Source organism: Paroedura picta, chromosome 10 (assembly GCF_049243985.1).
Source record: "Paroedura picta isolate Pp20150507F chromosome 10, Ppicta_v3.0, whole genome shotgun sequence".
NCBI classification, from domain to species: domain Eukaryota; kingdom Metazoa; phylum Chordata; class Lepidosauria; order Squamata; family Gekkonidae; genus Paroedura; species Paroedura picta.
In genome coordinates, this window is record NC_135378.1 from 57,575,078 (window position 1) to 57,595,528 (window position 20,451).

General features: G+C 41.7%; 1 long non-coding RNA gene across 1 annotated transcript in view; it reads left to right on the forward strand.

The window, feature by feature from the left end:
* Positions 1 to 20,451, forward strand: part of LOC143819047 (uncharacterized) — a 242,747-nt gene that overhangs the window by 144,498 nt on the left and 77,798 nt on the right. The gene's annotated exons all lie outside the window — the stretch shown is intronic.

Sequence of the window (20,451 nt, forward strand, 5' to 3'; positions counted from 1 at the left end):
AAAAATCTAACAGACTACGGTTGGCAACTTGTGTCCCTATATACTACCGGGGTGGAAGTGCAAATAGGTGCCAATGGTTGACTAGGCAAATTACATGATTAAATCCCCACTAAGCTCAAAGCTCATTGCTGACCTCAAGTTGCTGCTTCTCATCCTCAACCACCTTATAAAATTGTTTTGAGAATGAAATGAGGAAGCAGAGAGTGATGGATTGTAGGATTCTCTGGAAGAAGGTTAAGATAAAAACATGACAGAGTAAAACCATCTGTCATTGACTTGCAGCGGGGCATGTAAGATGCAAGGAGACATGACACAGATGTTCTGGCTTTTAAATGGCCACAGATTTAATTAACACATAGCAAGGTTGGCACCAATGAGAAGAGAGCCTGACCTGCCAGTCTGCCGACTGGTTCCCTAAACCCCAGACTCCAAGAGGCACCCTGGAGCTCCAACCCGTTTCCAGCTGGGAACTAAGATATCCCTGCTTTTCAGAATCCTGCTCTACCTGGAAAGGGACCTTTTTGTGGAGGAGCCCAAGGGCACCAACTTCCAAATCCCCTGGCCAATAGGTCTATTTAAGCCTACGCAGCTGGGTCGGCTTCCCTATTGCTATGCCATCTCTTAGGAGGTCACACCAAACCTCCAGGGTTGCTGTACGCAGACAGGCCCTCTGCCAACAGGCTCTTTCTCATGGCAAACTCCCACAGCTGTGACAATAAATTTTTAACATGCAACCCAAATCAACAATGAAAAAACAGGGTGGAAGGGAGGGAAGCTGTCTGCTGAAGAGCCAGGTCAAATAGGCGCACTTGGGCCCTGCCTCCCCACGACCTGTTGTATCATATCACCACCAGGCCCAGACATGCACCAGTGGGCACACAGTTATGCCTGTCTCACAGCTGCCCCCACATCGCGTCAACATGCAGCCTCAATAAGTCCTGGCCACACCATTGTTTTTGTGAGAAGTGACTGCAACTCAATGACAGAAGATCCTAAGTTAAAGTCCTGGCATATCCCATTATGGGGTTTAAGCAGGGAGTGATGGCAAAGCTACTTTTTTGTTACCAAGACCCTGGAAACTGCTTGTCAAAGTACTTCGTGTATTAAGCAGTGTGTATAGAACAATGATTAGACTCAGAAAGGGAGCTTTATGTAGTTCCTTATTAACTGTCTTTCTATATCCAGTTTACTAATACTTTCAAGACAAAGAGAAACATGGGATTTTTTTCTCTCTTGTAGGAAGGTAATGCTGGAGAAAGAGGCAATTTATTTTGCCCCATTTATTGCACTTGGTAGATGAACTAAGAAATTGGTTTTAAAATATGCACAAAGTATTTAGCTATAAAATAGGAAACACACATTACAGTTCTTAGTTCATTCCTATTAGTGTTGCTTCAAAATTAGGAATCAATTTGATTATTGCTTACAAATGAATAAGATTGCTGTGCCACACTTATGCCTCCATGAACCTTTTAGTAGTGCATTAAACCATTTAAGATTATTCAGTTTGATGGAATTAATTAAGTTATGCTGTAGCTGTTATTGAAGGAATCTATCAGAAACTCACTTGGAGACAGCTTACTGATTCTAAAGGGGATCTAATACAAATTTACATTTGAATACAGTTTGCAGTTTATCATGGACTTTTATCAAAAATTTAACCAATTTACAATTCCACCACATATTAAAAAAGGATCCAATAGCAACATGACATTTCCAACTTTTCTCATTGCAATACATGCACTAACAATTGTACACACCATTGAAATATTTGGCAGCCCTTGGGAGAGAACTAACACCTGATAAATAGGCATCTTCTATTGATTGGCTGTGCTATTTTACAGCTCTTATTTTGGTAATTTGGTAATTTTAGCTATACATCTCTGATGTTTAATGAATCAGTTTGAGATTCTGAGGATTTAAAGCTGGGGTGGGATTTAAAGGGAGGGGGCAAGGCACCTGTCATTATCAGCTGTTTGGAAGGTGCTCTTTCCTCCCCTTCTCAGACAGTGCTTGGGAAGGGGGCAAAACATGTGCACAAAAATCCCCAAAACTTTTTGGATTCTGCTGAATCTGAAAAGGTGAAGGTATACTTATGCATTTCAGATTTGACCAATTCATTTCCACCTGTATGCACCTAGAGTAGCTGGGATTTTTATATGAAATAATATTATAACTTTTATTTAAATTATTGTTCCCATTAATAGTAAACAGAGGAGGAGGTCAGAATATCTGTTTTCTTTTTGTCATTTACCCCCTCTTGAAACAGCTCAGCAGATTCAATGGTGATTTGGAATGGTAGCTAAAACTCCCTCCCCCTTTCTTCAGCTGGTTCTGTTTAGTTCATTCTGAAACCTAAAGAACTTTACATTCTGCACCCAAGATCTTGCTCTATATCCAGTCCATTGTCTATAGTAAGCTTTCTCCACTGAAGTTTCATGACAGCCCTGGAAGATTTTCCCAAATGGGAAAAAAATATTTTAAATGTATTTTTAAAATTTGTTAAATATTTATTGGGTGATATGTCAACCTGCCCCCCCCTCCCAAAATGGCCAATGAAGAGCCTGGAAAGGATGGGAAGGGACCCCAGGTGGGCATATTCACAGCTATGCTTCCCAATCATATTCTGCATGACTGCACCACTTCTGGGGTTTCTCAAAGCCTTAGGAATGTTTCAGAGGGTTCTCAACAGTAAAAAAAAGTCTATAAGAATATGAAACCTATGTTATGGTTCCTGGGGAAGTCTAATTAACCTATATATAGAAGACAAGATTATTATCATATCTACTGTCTTTGGTAGCTTCATATCTTAATCTTAAAATGGTGGCTACGTGTCCATTCCTACAACTAGATTCGGAATTGTCAAATGAGTGGGTTGTGCTACCAAAAAAGGAAAAGCCTATTTCATTTCCTCTCTCTCCCCCCCCCCAAGCATCATTTCTTGTGAAAGTAGATATTTATACGCTTTATGTACCAATCTTATGGAAATGAAGTGTTCCTCCTTCTATCAACTCAAAAACAAAGAATATAATTGCAGTTCTTTAAATTCTGTGCATATAGCAATCAGCAACCTAAATTATAACCTAGATGTCAGCTTTCCCTTATGATGTTAGAGTTGCCCACAATACTTTGCATTGTGCTTCTCAGAGAGCAGGAGCTATTTGAAGCTATTGTGTGAAATTTGACATGGTTAATGCAATTTGAAAGTAAGTTAACTGAATTAACCTCCTCCTCCTTGGCCGTGTCAAAGTAAAGAACACTTTCTTCCCAGCAAAACAAGCATTTGGTTGAATATGGGCTTTCTCCTTCTGCGTAACTACCAAAAGAGCATACTGTTAACCACACAGCAAGAATTATGCAAACCAGTTATCACCATTTCAGTATTCTAGAAAACGAAGAGTTATTGTAGAAAATACTCCCACCTCTTATTTTTACATTTATGGACTAGTTTCTCTTTTTAAGGCCATATAGCTGCCAGTAAACATTATTTGTTTTAAGGTACTCTTGCTGTAATCAAGAACCCAGTGTCATCAGACTTGCTGTAGAACAGCCTTTCTCAATTTTTTTTTTTACCATTGAGAACCTCCTGAAACATTCTTCAGGTTTTGAGAAACCCCAGAAGTGGTGCAGTCATGCAGAATATGATTGGGAAGCATAGCTCTGTACGTGTCCTTACAGGGCTCCTCCCTTTCCCATCCCCTCCAGGCCCATCATTCATCATTTGGGGAGAGGGGAGGCGGGTCGACATGAACATATATAGTAGTTTCACTCAATACATCTCATATATATATATATGTGTGTGTGTGTAAATTAATCAACTCCCATCCCCGCTGAAAAACCCTTCCAGTGCCATCAAGAAAGCCTGATGCAGAATGTACAGTTTTCTTATGTATAACTGGTTGAAGGAAACCCATCCAACTTAAAAAATGATGTCAGGTGTAAATACACCAAGATAGCCTAGGTAAAGAACTCTTAACTGAGTGTTCTTGAGAAAGGTAGACTATAAATGCTCTAAAATATAGGGGAACAGGAGTAGGCTGGGTTTAGCCCCTACCCCTTTCCCACTCAGTAACAGTTATGCTGGGTGAGTGGATCCTTTGGGGGTGGAGCCCACATCTGCATGCCGAGTTCTTCCAAGCTTTTGGGCCTCCTTATAAGGCTGATCTGTTAGGCCCATTATGCACGGCCGCCGAAACGGCGATTTCGGGTCACATGGAAAACGCGGAGGGGGAAGACGCGACGCATACCGGTTATACACGGGGCGGGGCGCGACGGCGGCAAAACCCAGAGTAACCGATTATGCACGCGCCGATCCGGGCGCCGCTTCTGGTTGCGCCCCGCTCACCCGGAAGCTGCGCTTTCTTCCGCGTTTCACTGACGCGGCTTTTTCGGCGGCATGCACCGAAGCTGCAGCCGGTTGCAGCCGGCTCCGTGCGTTATCCGTGATTTTAGTCGCCGCCATTCCACCCCGAATGTGCGCTAAAACCCCCGTGCATAATGGGTCTTAGAGAAGCTTCCAATTTGTATAGCGGGTTGCTGGGGGAAGCCCTAATACAGACGTCTACAAAACTCCTTCTTTGTATCACCCTCCTGTTGCACAGCAGGCCTTTTGCTTTGGAGGAGCTTGACTTGCACATTGCTCGGTCCCTGCAAGGATCCTTTTCACACATGCTCCTGCCATACTACTATAATATGTAGTTTGTTTCTTAGTTACATCTGTTGATGCCTGGATTACCTATCCGATTTAAAAAGGACCATATTTTCAAGAACAGCAGTTACCACTGATCATTTTAGTCTAGATTGTGAGGTCCCAAAGGGCTCGATCCTGCCTTCAATGTTATTTAATATTCATATATGCCCTCTACTTGAGCTTATCAGGAGGTTTGGTGGCAGCTGCCCGGAGCCCTTTTGGAGAATGGTAGGGTAAAAATAAAATAATAAGTAAATAAATGTGCCATCAATACATGGATGACACCCAGCTCTTCCTTCTGCTGGATGAACAGCCTGAAACAGCCCTCTAGTTCTCATCCATAACTGACCATTTAACTCCACAATCTTACAATTGTTACAGATTTTGATTCTCAGTTTTTATCTCCTTTTGAGTCTCTGGAGCTTTTCTCACTGGTTCATCAGTTGCTTTACTCCTCTATCTATGACACCTGGGCTTGGCAAAAGATGCTAAGGACAAGTGCCAAAAGGAACTTGGCCCTTGTCTTTTAGTCAATGGTTTGCCACTTGTGTTCCTCTGTGAACCAATTTTGCGGAACCAGCACCAGCTGGGGTCTTCTTGTGGGTTATCACCTGTATTGTTGTTCTGAGTCCTCAGTGTGGGACAAAATCTGAATAAACATATTTAACTAAATATTTATATAAAAATATATAAAAGAACATTATTTTGTTAATTTTTCTTTCTCCCCATTCAGCAATGGTAAAAAACAAGATTATCCAATGTCAATTCATGCATATAATTCTCAGGCAGCAGCCAATGTTGAATGGAGAATGGATTCCCCCCTGTAAAAAATCATGCCAAATCCTGGTTTATCATCCAGCAAAGAGACAGTCACACTGTCTTCAATGGTAACTATGATGCACTTTGTTAATTTGTTCTCCTACCCTTGTAATAAGGTCACAGTTCACTAAATGCAATCTGGTCAGAAAAGTGCAGCCCAAAGGGTTGTTACACTGTTACATTATTTGGAAATGCAGGGACAATTCTTTATTGTCAATTGGAATTTTGGTGGGCTGTACTTTCACACATTTCTGATCTGAGAAAACAAATCAGTCTGTGTAAAAACCATTCGGAGATGTTTTTTACTCACTGTTAAATGCCACACAAAGTTGCACATTGTTACAATGGATCACACAGTTTTAACTAGCATCTCAGTCTAAAGAAGGAAATACATAACAAAGGGATTGTCATTTTCACCTCTACAGCGGAGTCTCCATGCTTATCTGCTAGGTCTATGTATGAAATTATCACTGTCATTATGATGATGATGTTACCTGCCGCTATCAGCAAGCCATCTGGTGGTGCCCACATAAATACAGTTAATAACCACTGTTAAAATACAAACCCTGGTGGCAAAAGAACTATTCTCCCACTCCCACAACCACTAGCCCCCTCTCGATGCACCACAGAGGGATTCTACAGATACTGGACTGATACAATCTCTCCATGCCCTGGCCTTGACCATAGACCCGGCAGACGAGCTCTGTTTTACAGGCCCTGTATGTCAATTCTGAGCACTTTTTCAACAGGGAGGACAAAATTTACAGTGCATTATGAGCTGACTTCGAGGAATGGTAGAGGACAGGAAGGCCTGGAGGATCACTGTCCATGGGGTCGCGATGGGTCAGACATGACTTCACACCTAACAACAACAAAAGCATCTGCAGGAAACTTTCTGCCTACAAAATACATGTTCAGCCAGAAAAACCGTCCTTGTAAATCTATTGATTTTGTTGCCTCGATACTAATTTTATTTTGATAAGATATCATTGCTGAGACATTTGGCAGTAAAGTTGGATACTTTGTTTGTGGGCTTCTTTGTTGTCTGACCTTTAGCTGAAATGAGTCATTTTTCAATTTTCATATATGGTGATTAAATAGTTGAATATATGGCAAAAGTTTAATTAAACAAACCACAGCCATTAAGGACTGAGACCTTATTGCTTATAATAAATGATAAAGTTGTTCCATCTGATTGAGCAATTCATTAATCTTTTCCATACTCTTTCTCAACCTGAGAGTATCTTGAACTGGATAATCATAATACATTAAAAGACAGAATACAACACATGAGCTAAATACCTGTAAAAATATGACTGTAGACAATTGATGGAAAGGTCAGGAATGCTGGTCTAAGATTCGGGGGGGGGGATTCTAATTTTCCTCTCAGATGCATTCATTTTTTAATCTCTGCTTCTATTTCTGCACCAGAAGAATTGGGACAATTATGCTATTTTCTGCTAAGGCGTTTTGAAAGAGCCTATTAACTCATTCTTATAATCCTTTGAGATTTCTAGGGCAAGATAAGTATATATATTAATTATTAACATAGAATTGAATGTATTGGGAGGAAACAGTGCCCCCTCAAATTACTTTTATACTGAATTTTTTTCTTCTTGAATTACTAAGAACAACTAGAAGATTCTTAGTCCATGAGGACATAAAACTTGTCAAAGATGAGCCTTCACTGTGTAGTGGTCATAGGATAATGGGTTTCAGAATGGAACAAATGTCTAGATCTGTCTCTTTGTCTTCCAGAGACAATATCCAGTCTAATTCAGTTCTTCTCTAGAAAATTAGCTCTCTAGTTAGCTCTTCTCTATTATTATTTATTATTATTATTAATTAATTTTTAACCGCCCTTCTCCAAATAGGTCTCAGGGTGGTTTACAACATAAGCAGTTAAAACACAATAAAATCCCCATAAAACCCCCAATTTACATCAACAACAAGTCACATATAACATATAAGCGGTGGTGGTCACAATTCTGATCGTATTTACCCGACTTCCCCCCAAGTTCAGCCTGGTGGGGAGAATAATATTCAGAAGAGGGTGGCACCAATGCAATAGATCTAACAATGATCTTGATGTTAGAGATCTCAATATTGGAGGGGATCCTCTGATGGATTAGTGGGAGAGCTGCCCTGGCCTCAACCATATGCCTGATGGAAGAGCTCCATCTTGCAGGCCCTGCGGAAAGCTGGTAGATCCTGCAGGGTCCTTAGCTCTTCTGGGAGCTCATTCCACCAGGTTGGGGCCAGGCTGAAAAGGCCCTGGCCCGGGTCTAGGCCAGGCGAACATCCAGGGGGCCCGGGACAACCAGTAAATTTATACCTGCAGAGCGAAGTGCCCTGCAGGGGGCATAAGCAACCAAGTGGTCCCGCAGGTAGATGGGACCCAGGCCGCATATAGCCTTAAAGGTTAATACCAATACCTTGAATCTGATTCGGAAACAGACTGGTAACCAGTACAGATGACGAAGCACCGGTTGAATGTGGGCCCTCAAAGGTGTTCTAGTGAGAACACTGGAAGCCGCATTTTGGACCAGCTGTAACTTCTGAGTCAAAGACAAGGGAAGGCCTGCGTAGAGCGAGTTAATCTGGAAGTGACCGTTGCATGGATCACTCTGTCCAGGTGTTCTGAGGACAGGTAGGGCACTAGTAGCCGGGCTTGGCGAAGATGGAAAAATGCCGTCCGAGCTACATTGGTGACCTGAGCCTCCATAGAGAGGGAGGCATCAAATGTCACCCCCAAATTCCTGGCAACTGGTGCAGGTGTTAATTGCACCCCGTTCAGGTATGGGAGGTGCACTTCCTGGTCCTGCCCTCTTCTGTCCAGCCACAGAACCTCCGTCTTGGAGGGGTTGAGTTTCAGGCAACTCTGCCTGAGCCATCCAGCTACCGCTTCCAAACAGCTGGCAAATGTATCCGGGGTGGAGTCCAGCTGAGGTGGAGTCTAGGAAGTAGAGCTGGGTGTCATCCGCTTATTGGTGGCATCCCAGCCCATAGCCCCGGACCAGATGGGCTAGAGGGCGCATATAGATGTTAAAAAGTGTGGGGGAGAGTATCGCTACCTGTGGTACCCCACAAGGGAGCTCGCAAGGGCTTGACATATTCTCCCCTATTGCAACCCTCTGCATCCGGTTCTGGAGAAAGGAGACCAGCCATTGAAGCGCAGTCCCCCTTATTCCAGCTCCAGTGAGGTGGTGTACCAATAACTCGTGGTCAACCACATCAAATGCTGCCGACAGGTCTAGAAGCACGAGAATGGTGGAACTGCTTAGATCCAGCTGACACCGGATATCATCCATGAGGGCAACCAGCACAGTCTCCACCCCGTGGCCAGGGCAGAAGCCAGACTGGTATGGGTCGAGGACTGAAGTTTCATTCAAGAAACCTAGGAGTTGGTCCGCCGCGGCCCATTCTATCACCTTACCCAGGAATGACAAGTGCGAAACTAGGCGGTAACTGGTGGGGTTCCGCGGGTCTAATGTTGGCTTTTTCAGTAAAGGGCGTACCACTGCTTCCTTGAGCCCCTTGGGAAACTCTCCAGATGTTAAGGAGAGGTTCACAATCTCCCTCAAGGGGCCTCCTATCCGCTGGTCGCCCAATTTGAGCAACCAGGATGGACAGGGATCCAAGGGGCAAGTGGTCACCCTCACTGAACCCAGTAACTTGTCCACTTCAGTTACAGAGAGCTGCCTGAAGCCATTAAACACTAACCCCCTTGACAGCCACGGAGCTTCCAGTTCACTAACTTTATCAATCATGGCAGGTAGGTCACAGCAAAGCGATAGGACTTTGTCTGCAAAATAGCTCGATAAAGCCACCCAGCTCAATTCAAATTCCCTTATCGTTTGTCGCCCTTCCTTGAGGGTAGTAAGGGATCTGATTACCTTAAATAATTGTGCTGGGCGAGAGCTTGCGGGTGCGATTTCTGCAGCGTAGAAGTCTCGTTTCGCCGCTTTCACCGCATTCTCATACACCTTCATAAACGTGCGATGATATGTCTTTGTAGATTAGTTGCAAGTCTTCCTCCACACTCTAGAATGTATCTCTTCCTAGTCAGGTGTCTCAAGTGGTGCAGGGATATGCACAGCTACTTTTGACACTAGGGAGGTTCCATCCAAGCCGTTATTGGTGGTTCACACACATGGACCCACATTAAACTGCCTTATACTGAATCACATGCTTAGTCCATCAAAGTCAGTATTGTCTACTCAGACTGGCAGCAGCTCTCCAGGGTCTCATATCACCTTCTGCCAGATCTTTTAACTGGAGATGCCAAAGATTGAGCCTGGGACTTTCTGTATGCCGAGTAGATACTCTACCACTGAGGCACAGAGAACAGACACTTGCGGACCAATCCTGAAGGCCATTTTAGTGGTGGCAACTAGATGCCCACATAACAGTATAGTAATAGCATTGCTGGTTGTAATTTGGATCCTGATATTCTGCAGGAGTAAAAGACAATAAGTCCCTTTCCACAAAGCACAGACTGCACAGAATGTGCAACAGATTCCGTGGTGACCCAAGCAACATCCACCAATCAAGCAGAGGTGTCCAATGACAGTCCCCTATGTGGCATACATTGGTGCAGATAAGGGCCAGATAAGTATATATTGACCACATGTCAATGTGTCCACTACACCATGATGCCACCTCCCACCCCAGAGATCAGAAAGGACAGACCCAAAAGCTGAGCAAAACTTGGTGGTCTCTACTATAGCCCACATGGGAAGCACAGACTTGCTGGACAGATGGCTTCCTGAGTTGGGAGTCAGTGAGTTGGCAGACCCATGGCACAGTGGAAGGATATATCCTAGTCACTGCAATCAGCTTGTTGTTGTTGTTGTTGTTGTTGTGTGCAAAGTCATGACAGACCCATCACGACCCCATGGACAATGATCCTCCAGGCCTTCCTGTCCTCTACCATTCCCTGGAGTCCATTTAAGAGGGCTGGATGCCATGATCTTCGTTTTCTTGATGTTGAGTTTCAACCCAACTTTTGCACTCTCCTCCTTCACCCGCATCAAGAGGCTCTTTAGTTCCTCTTCGCTTTCTGTCATTAGAGTGGTATCATCTGCATATATCAGGTTGTTGATATTTCTCCCTGCAATCTTGATCCCAGTTTATGACTCATCTAACCCAACCTTTCTCATGATGTGCTCCGCATTCAAGTTAAATAGGCAAGGCGACAGTATACAGCCTTGTCAAACTCCTTTTTCAATTTTGAACCAATCAGTGATTCCATGCCCGGTTCTCACTGTTACTTCTTGACCTGCATATAAGTTTCTCAAGAGACAGATAAGATGCTCTGGTATTCCCATCTCTTTAAGGACTTGCCACAGTTTGTTGTGCTCCACACAATCAAAAGCTTTAGTATAGTCAATGAAGCAGAATTAGATGTTTTTTCTGGAACATCTAAACTTTCCCCTAGTTTTCTCCATGATCCTGCATATATTGGCAATTTGATCTCTAGTTCCTCTGCCTCTTCGAAATCTCTTCTGCTTCTGTGAGGTCACTACCATCTTGGTCCTTTATCACACCCATCTTTGCATGAAACAGTCTCTTCATATCTCCAATTTTCTTGAAGAGATCTCTGGTCCTCCCTATTCTATTGTTTTCTTCTATTTGTTTGCACTGTTCATTTAAGAAGGCATTCTTATCTCTTCTAGCTTTTCTCTGGAATTTTGCATTCAAGTGGGTATATCTTTCTCTTTCTCCCTTGCCTTTCATTTCCCTTCTCTCCTCAGCTATTTGTAAAGCTTCCTCAGACAGCCATTTTGCCTTCTTGCATTTCTTTTTCTTTGGGATGGTTTTAGTTGCTACCTCTTGTACAATGTTGCAAACCTACATCCATAGTTCTTCAGGCACTCTGTCTATCAGATCTAATTCCTTAAAACTATTTGTCACCTCTACTGTATATTCATTAGGGATATGATTTAGTTCATACTTGAGTGGCCTAGTGCTTTTCCCTACTTTCTTCAATTTAAGCCTAAATTTTGCAACAAGAAGCTGATGATCTGAACCACAATCGGCTCCTGGTCTTGTTTTTACTGACTGCAGATGCCTAGCAACCTCTAAAACAAGAACCAAGATCTCAGAACAGTCTTGTGAGAGTACTGCGGGCATTCATTTTCTAAAGCTACAGGTATTGTTTCTATTACTTTTCAAAATTTAAATCACCCAATGGCTATTTTGATTTTTTTTACGTTTCAGATTTTTGTTCAAATTCCCTCAGATGTATGACTTTCCCAAGCCTGGCTGCTTTCTACATTACAACATTAGCCAGCACACAAAAGTTGGTGTTGTGTAGTGGCTATAGTTTCAGATTAGGCCCTAGAAGATCCAGGTTCTAATTCTCAATTTGCTGTGGAAGTCCATTGGGACCAATTATGCATGGGCTGGAATGCCTGTGATGGCGGCGACAGGGCTTCGGGGAAAATCCCTGAGTATGCATGATGTTGCTGCTATCCAAAGCCTGGCCTAACCCAGGCCCTCAGAAGACTCGCATTAAGGAAACATGGATTCTTCCATGGGCCTGGATCCACAACGGGCACAGGTGAAGGCTGGGCCAGGTTAGCCCTGTGCATAATCAGAGGAGCTGGGCTTCACAGTGAATCATAATTGCATGATCTCTCCTGGTGCCCCTTATTGCTATTCAAGTCAATTATTATTGTTGTTAATGGTGAAGCCAGCAAAATTGTTTGTACACAGGGCATAGATACATTTTCACATGGCTTCATGAGAGTTGTAGCCTCCTCTGGTAAATCTTAAAAATTTCTTCTTATTATAATTTGATTGACTAACAAAAAAAGGCATCTCTGGATAGTACAATTTCTTTCCCACACAGTGTTGTTTGCCAGTTCATGACCTAGGATTTACATTTAGCACCAGGGCCCAAAAAAATCCCATTCGATGACCTGCTGCTATAATTTCTTGCACACTACTGGAAGCCATATCTACCAAATAATATGAGTGAAGAAATGAAAACAATAGCAATACTTTTTGTGTATAAGGCTTCTCTAGTTTTTATCTGGTATAGTTTTTTGTAAGTTCAGGAACTTTGGTTTTCTGTATTACTGAATACATCTCAAGTCTACACAATTTTTAGGGAAGGTATAGGCTCTTATTTGACCTCTCCACGCTCCTTGATATTTTGTATGTATTTTATTACCATGAGAATGAGAGTATGCCTCCCTTCCTATTACACTGTACTCTTCCTAAGAATCCAAATAAGTTTAGATAAACCATCTTTCTATCTCCAGCTTCTTTTTTCAAATATATCCTGGCTGGGAAATTTAGACAAGTGGCTAATTCAGTATCTAAATAAAATAACAAAGCTGCCAGTAATATCAATTAAAAAAACATACATTACTCAAGTCAACAGTCTAAAAAAACAGAACTTAGCAAAATTCTTGAATGATTGCAAATATTTGTGTCTAAGTCTTAAAACCAATAAAGTAGGCAACAGGCAAGCCACTGCAAGCAGGGAATTTCAGAGTCTGGAGCCACCACATAAGAGGCTTATGACCAAGAGTTCACCTACCTTGAATCTCTCAGCTTATCAGCTCAGTCAATTTAGGTGATTTAGCCAGCTACCATATGTTTTTATCCATATCTTGACATTTAAACTGATTGAACTTTTCCAATGTTTAGCTAAGTATTTTAGCTGCCATCACATTTTATTTATTTATTTATTTTTCAATTTTTATACCGCTGTTCTCTGAATGCATCAAGAATCATACTTTTGTTTATTATAGGTACATGTCTGGGCATTCTTGCATAAAAGCCACTACTCCAAGAAATTTAGTCATAGCCAAAGTAATACCAAGGTCAGTATCAACTAACAGTAAAGATATAGAAACATAAACATAGATATCTCAAAGGGGCAGTCAATATATAAAAAATACTGTGAAATAATGTTTCACATACCCCAGATCTATATGCACATATTCAATCTTCTTGCAATCTAACCACCAAAACAACAGAGAGGAAAGCATTTAACCGGGCCAAAAGAAAAGCCCACTAATACTTGTGGACTGTTAGCTGATGAAAATAAGATGGCAGGACAAGAGGGGACACTACACCAAAAAAACAGCATTGTGCAAATTCTAAAAGTCCTTCTGTGAGGCAACGGATGGTAATGCTTCCAATGCCCCAGCTAAGGACCATCAAGCAGCCCAAGGGCAAACAGACAGGAGAGACAAAGTGGGTAGCCTCCCAAAAAAGAGAAGTTTGGATTCAAGTTTGGAATTAATATTTTCACTTTTATTTGAAGGTCCTGTTTTTTGAAGAAATTAGTAGTTTTCTTTCTCTATTTTTATTTTTATTATTATTATTGTTGTTGTTGTTGTTGTTGTTATTAAATTTATATCCCACCTCCCCCCAGAGGCTCCCCCCAATCCCCTAAAACAATAAAAGCACAATAAAACATAATACAATTAATACAAAAGTTACGACAAGAATGGCAGCAAAATTCAATATAGCTAACCCAATTTCACACCCACTAAGAAGGGAAAGGGAGGGGGCAGATGACAGATGCAACCATCACATTTGTGAGGGGGGCTAGATCTTCTTGCTGCCCGGCCTCAACCGAAAGCCTGGCAGAAGAGCTCCGTCTTGCAGGCCCTGCGGTATGATGACAATTCCTGCAGGGCCCACAGTTCTTCTGGGAGCTCATTCCACCAGGTTGGGGCCAGGACCAAAAAGGCCCTGGCCCTGGTTGAGGACACATCTCTTTTGAGGACACATCTCTAGACAAATTTTCCAGTAATAAAGATTTAGAGCAATGTATTCAGTTAATACCTAGCAAACCATTTATTTTTTCTTATTAAGTCTTTCCACAGCTTTATGACTACTTCGGTCTTCTTTGGATTAAACAAAGTAGGACTATCAAATAAAGATTTCTCATCTTCTTGTCAGCCCGGGCAGATTGTGGATTCCCTCTTGGGCTTTTGTTTTGATAACATAATAATCAATTAAAATAAAACTCTCTTAGATAGCAGGCAGCAAAGGTGATAGGAATTAGAGTTTCACATATAACAACAGATTGAGGTTCAGAATTTTAAATGCAGACATTTTATACTGATGGCATTGTTGGCATGAAGCCCAAATACATTATTCACCCTGAGGCTTGCAAAAGACCCTGTCTGTGCAACCTCATTAGAAAATGCTAAGAGGCAGGGATTTAAAAAAATGAATTATTTTAATATAAAAATGTACAGAAACACCAGGCATTTTTAATGAAAGTAAAATGTGAGATGTATCACATTTTGAACAGTTCGTCCTGATTTCAATTAAAGATCAAACAGCAGCATCACCAAAAGAAGAGCACAGGATAAAATACAAAGGTTGTTGTCTTACTCAGCTAATATTTTTATTATCTGGTTTTATTGTCCAATTTTCTTCCAGACCAGACAAGCCAGCTGTGATTCGTCATGGACTAGTGTGTGTGTGTGTTTGTGTATGTATGTGGTGGGGAGGGGGATAGCCCAGGAAAGGCTAAATGAGTGGTAGTGGTCATGCTCCCAACCATTAAAACCTAACAGCTGATGGGCAGACACACCAAGCAGTTAGGATTAAAAGGCTGAGAGCCATTCCACCAGTCAGTGTTGCTACCCTGTGCTTAGGAGGAGGGATTGGCCACTTCAGACTTGAGCTGTGCTTCAGGGCACTGTTAGGGTGGCATATGGTTCTACTGCTGGGCTCTAGTACTTTGCACTGGTTCTGCAGAAAAGCCTTCCCCTCACTCCAGAGTTCTCTAATGTGAACTGGTTCTGTTGGCACTGCCACAGTGACACTGCTTCTGCTGGGCAGCATTTCGGTGGTCCTCCTGTTGGGCTGGGCTGGGTTGGGCTGAGCTGGCAACTGAGATTCTCTGGGCACATGTTGCCTAGTTCTTTTTTTGCCACTGTAGGTAACAATAGAGTTTCGAGGGAGGGACTGTCTTTGGGTGGCCATAAAACTGGACCCCCTGATCCAATCTTTTTGAAACTTAGGGGTGCTTTACAGATATGCTGTAAATTTGATGTTTCTACCTCAAAACTTCTCAGAACACTGAATAGACAGACAAAACTTCCCATTTATTTTAATGGCCCGATAGGTTATCGTGGATGTGAATCAATTCCGCTGTACCTGAATCATCCAAATCTGAATTCCTATACCAAAAATAGGATTGGGATGATTTGGATAAATTCAAATTGATTTGGATCAAATCTGAAAAGTACCTAAGTGTGTGAGTGTATGCTCGTGCACATGTGTGCACGCGCATACACACATCCCTAGCAGTAGGTGATATGAAAGACATCTGCCTGAGACCCTGGAGAGCCACTTCCAGTCTGAAGAGTCCATACTGATCCTGATTAACTGATGATTTTTTTCCAGTATAAGGCAGATTCACATGTGTTTTTGTCACAGAATCATGACAATGCAACTTTCAAGAATCTTTCGAGGTGCTCAACCATGAGATTACTTACTAAACAAATTATCTCATGTAGATTACATTTGTATATCAGTGATCACCCATATGGCACCTGTGAGCATCATGCCACCTGCCAATGTTTCCTAGTGCCTAGTTTCTTTTTCCTCAAGGCACATTCCTTCTCCAAAGCAAACTGCCTTTCTTCTTCATTGGAGTAGAAAATTCCATTTGGAAATAACAGTATCTATTATAGGAGGGCAATTGGCTTGGAACGAACTAATATTTCTCATTACAGCCATTTGGTCATAGGATCCACTCACTATTATCAAAACTAGGTAAGTACCCACAGACTCAACGAATTCATGGATTCCTTATGCATATAAATTGCCCTGTGATAAAAGTTTGTTCCTCAGAAAGTAGAACACATGTATGTGAAATCATACAAACAGCAAAACTAGCCTCATTTTTATTTATTATTGTAAAATTCATAATGAATTCTTTTGTTTGCAGTCCCAGAAACAATATTAATGAAAAATCTGGTTGCAGAAATTAAACTTTTTTTAAATTTCAGAAATAATATTAATAAAGGATGGGTTACTTTATAGAATACCCACAAGATCATTTAAGGACACAGGTTCTTCAGCTGGAGGGCAGCTCTTCAGTTCACAAAGGAATAGACTCTCCTTTGATGCTGTCACATCGCTGCTTATCAAAAATATTTTATACAGTAGGTAGAGAAACAAATACACAGGCTGGTTCCTGTGTCATGTCAGTTGCTGTGCTGTGAGGAAGCATGATATTCAGCACTGACAGGTAGATGTAGTCTTCCAGGTGAGCAGTCAGTCAGCAACAACAACAATCTCAACATCAGATTTAAAGTGATTATTTTGGGTCCTTTTTATGGCACTTCAATAACTCCTGTCCTTTAATAATGCATTTAAAATATTTTAGTTGATTCTTAGGGTTATTTTAGTTCTTCTTTAAGTAGATATTGTAGACATCTTTCCCATCATTGATAGGTAAGCATCTCTGACTACTTCAGGGAAAGAGATGAGAACAGACTCTTTTTGAAGCACTTTTAAATCAATGGAAGTAATTCTATGCAAGTTCAGATAAATGCTCTGATTTATTTTTTTGTTTTCTTTTTTTACAGATACATGGCTAACTAGCAGTATATATTTCTAGCTTGCTGGGCATGTGTATAATGTAACCAATTGATATCCTTGGTAAAATCCAGTAACTATTGATGTATCTGGGGTTATCAGAGGCATCAGGGTGAAGGAGAAAAAAAGATGTACTTATCTTCCTTCACCTCATGGTTGAGAAAGGCACTGCCTGATTTAACACTGTCTCTGTGCAACTGAATTGCAAAAATAGAGCCTCTGGCCCATTATGCACGGAGTGGAAGTTCTGCATTCGGGGTGGAATGGCAGCGGCTAAAATCACCAATTATGCATGCTTCAGGCAGCAACCGGGCGCAGAGTCAACGTATGCCTCCGAAAAAGCCGTGTTAGCGAGATGCGGAAGAATGTGGAGCTTCCTGGGACCAGGACACAACCAGAAGTAGCTCTGGAGTAGCCACATGCATAATCGGATACTCTGGGTTTTGCCACCATTGCGTTCCATCCCGTGCGTAAGTGGTTTGCTTTGCTTCTTCCTCCTCTGCGTTCTCCATGCCGCTGTTTCAGCGGCTGTGCATAATAGGCCAGAGTGGGGCATTTGAGGAGGTTTGTTTGTTTGGGTTCTTTACCATTTCAGTCTGTTTGATGTGATGCACTATGTTTACTTACCATATTTGATGTCCATAATTCCTCCAAAGATGCTTAATAACAGAATAGATAAAATGTACTTCACCCTTTTATTACTGGAATCCTGCAAAATAGTTTGATCAAAATACAGCAATTGTCCCAAGTTCCTTAGGGCCAAACTAGATGCAACAATATCCTCATTGTAACTATGAAGACAGTGCTGCCATTTTAAAGTCAACTTGTTTGGCTTTTCTAGCAAAGAATTATCATACTGCATATTTGGACTTATGATGGTGTTTACTAATTTGCTACCAATTTACTTTCTCCTTACATTCTCTCTTATTATCCCTGCTCGATTGTCTGAGGAAGTGTGCACGCACGTGAAAGCTCACACCTTCCATACATCTTTGTTTATCTTAAAGTTGCTTTTGGAGATAAATGTTTTTGTATCACTTCCTCAAAGAAGGGCCAAGAAGGGAGGCATTGGGGGAAGCAGAAGAGCAACTCTCTTTCTCCTCCCCCACTCCTGAAGGGAATGTGCCTGTCTTGGCCTGCAAATGTACCCACTAAGGCCTATTATGCACGGCCGCTGAAATGGCGGCATGGAGAACGCGGAGGAGGAAGAAGCGAAGCAAACTGCTTATGCATGGGAGGGAACGCAACAGCAGCAAAACCCAGAGTATCCGATTATGCACGCGGATACTTGGGATCCGCTTCTGGTTGCACCCTGGTCCTGGGAAGCTCCACTTTCTTCCGCATCTCACTAACGCGGCTTTTTCGGCGGCATACGTTGACTCTGCGCCCGGTTGCCGCCTGCAGCGTGCATTTCCTTTTCAGTTGCCTTGTTGTAATCTAGTTCATTTTTCCCAACAAGTTTCTAATTCTTCCACCCTTCCCTGGAGCACTTTATTCTTTTTATCATTATAGTCAAATAAACAGCTTAATTAATTTCCGTTAAGCTACTGAGTCTGTGTCTTCCATATTAGTCCAATATTTGCCTACTGAGGTTATGTTAGGATCCAATTTTCAACAACTGTTGCAAATAAAGGGACAGCTCTTCATCTCACATTCATGTAGGATATTCTCCACTCTGTTCTCTTATACCCTCCATTTTTATTACAGCCTCTTTCCAAGCGGTTCTGAGTGCCAGACATAGTTTCTTTCCCCCCATTTTATACCCTTGACTCAGCAGCAGACACGCATTGCAGTTTGGGAGGTGGGTGAAGCAATGGAAGCATGGCATACAGTCTTGTGATGCCTGTAGGTTGTGGGGATGAGATTCAGATCTATGGCATATATACATATCTCCAAACCTGTCCTCATAATCTTTTAATGAGAAGATGAAACCAGTCCATGATCACCCAGAGACAGTAGAGTGGCAATTGGAATCCAGATCTCCCAAACCCTACTCCCTCACTTCCTTTAACCACTCTTCCCCATTAGTTCTTTGCAGTCTATTCATTCCCATAAAGCTGATGCTTACCCATATCTATATTTGAATTGTGGCATATACCACTTCCCAGAGCTTTTCTGGGCAGACTATGTATTGAAAAAGCAGCAACTGCAATGACTGATCCATTACCAAGAATGTCACATTTAGTCAGACATTGTTCATGTAGCTACGATGAAAAGTCTGCAACTTAAGCTTCACCCGTGGCTTATACTTAACAAGAAGGACATCTATATAATAGAAGTTTCTGTCATAGTTGCATTCCACTGCATGCCAATTAAAGAAAGGGCATTTTGTGATCATGTTAATGCCTACTGAGGCTCTGGAAGCCTTTTTGAGGAACAAAGAACCCTGTTGTGGTTCAAAGGACTGTCATGCCTTGATTGCAGAACTGCCAGTTGCTTTAGTTTACTCAAGCCGCTCTTGTAAAATTCTTTCTAAAGTTAAGCGCATTCTTTAGAGCATTGTAGAGTAGAAGCAGAGCACATTAAGACTCCAACTGCCTTGATGAACTAGTGCCTGCCTGGTGACATCTTTCTTTCGTTTCTTTCTTTTCTTTTTTGCCTTGTCACCTCCTATCTCTTTGTCTGTTCCTGACTCTCATGAGGAAAACTGCAGAGTAGAGAATGGCTAAAATATCTTCTTCTTCTTCTTTTTGGTTAGATAAACTTTAAGGATTTCATTTTTAGTACAATATTTTTCTTTCTTAGCTTTTGGTTCCTCTATGGGTTATAGACTGGGGAGAAGACTTTTTACACATTTTGTTATATCAAATATCTATTATTTGATCCCCATGACTTGTCTTAAGTTTTTTTGTTGTGACCAAAATAAAAGAGAAACACGAGTGCTGTGGATAATCTATCATTTTAGGTTCACTCAGGGATTTTGTTAACTGGATTTCAGTAGACTATATTAAAAAAGAGTGACTTCCCTGAACAACCCCCTTCCATTCTGTAATACTGTGTAGTGAATCCTGCCTAGCCTAACAGCTGTGTCTGACACATTACTTCCTAGGCTGAAGATGTAGATGTATGTTGTTCTCATTAAAAGAAAAAGATAATTTTCATGAATTGAAATATCTTTATTGGCAAAACACAAGTTTATGTAGTTAGCATACTTCACAGCACAGGATGCTTCACTGAACTCTCAAATATTCTTCTGCAGTGCCATAATAACCATTACCTTTACAAAATGGAGTGAACTGGCATCTGCCTTCCTGTTGGGAAGCCACCAAACTGCAGCTGTCTATATAGAATGGCTGCAGATTGCTGCTGCCCAGGGGACACTGGGCCGAAAAAGGACCTTGCATGGCCAGCAT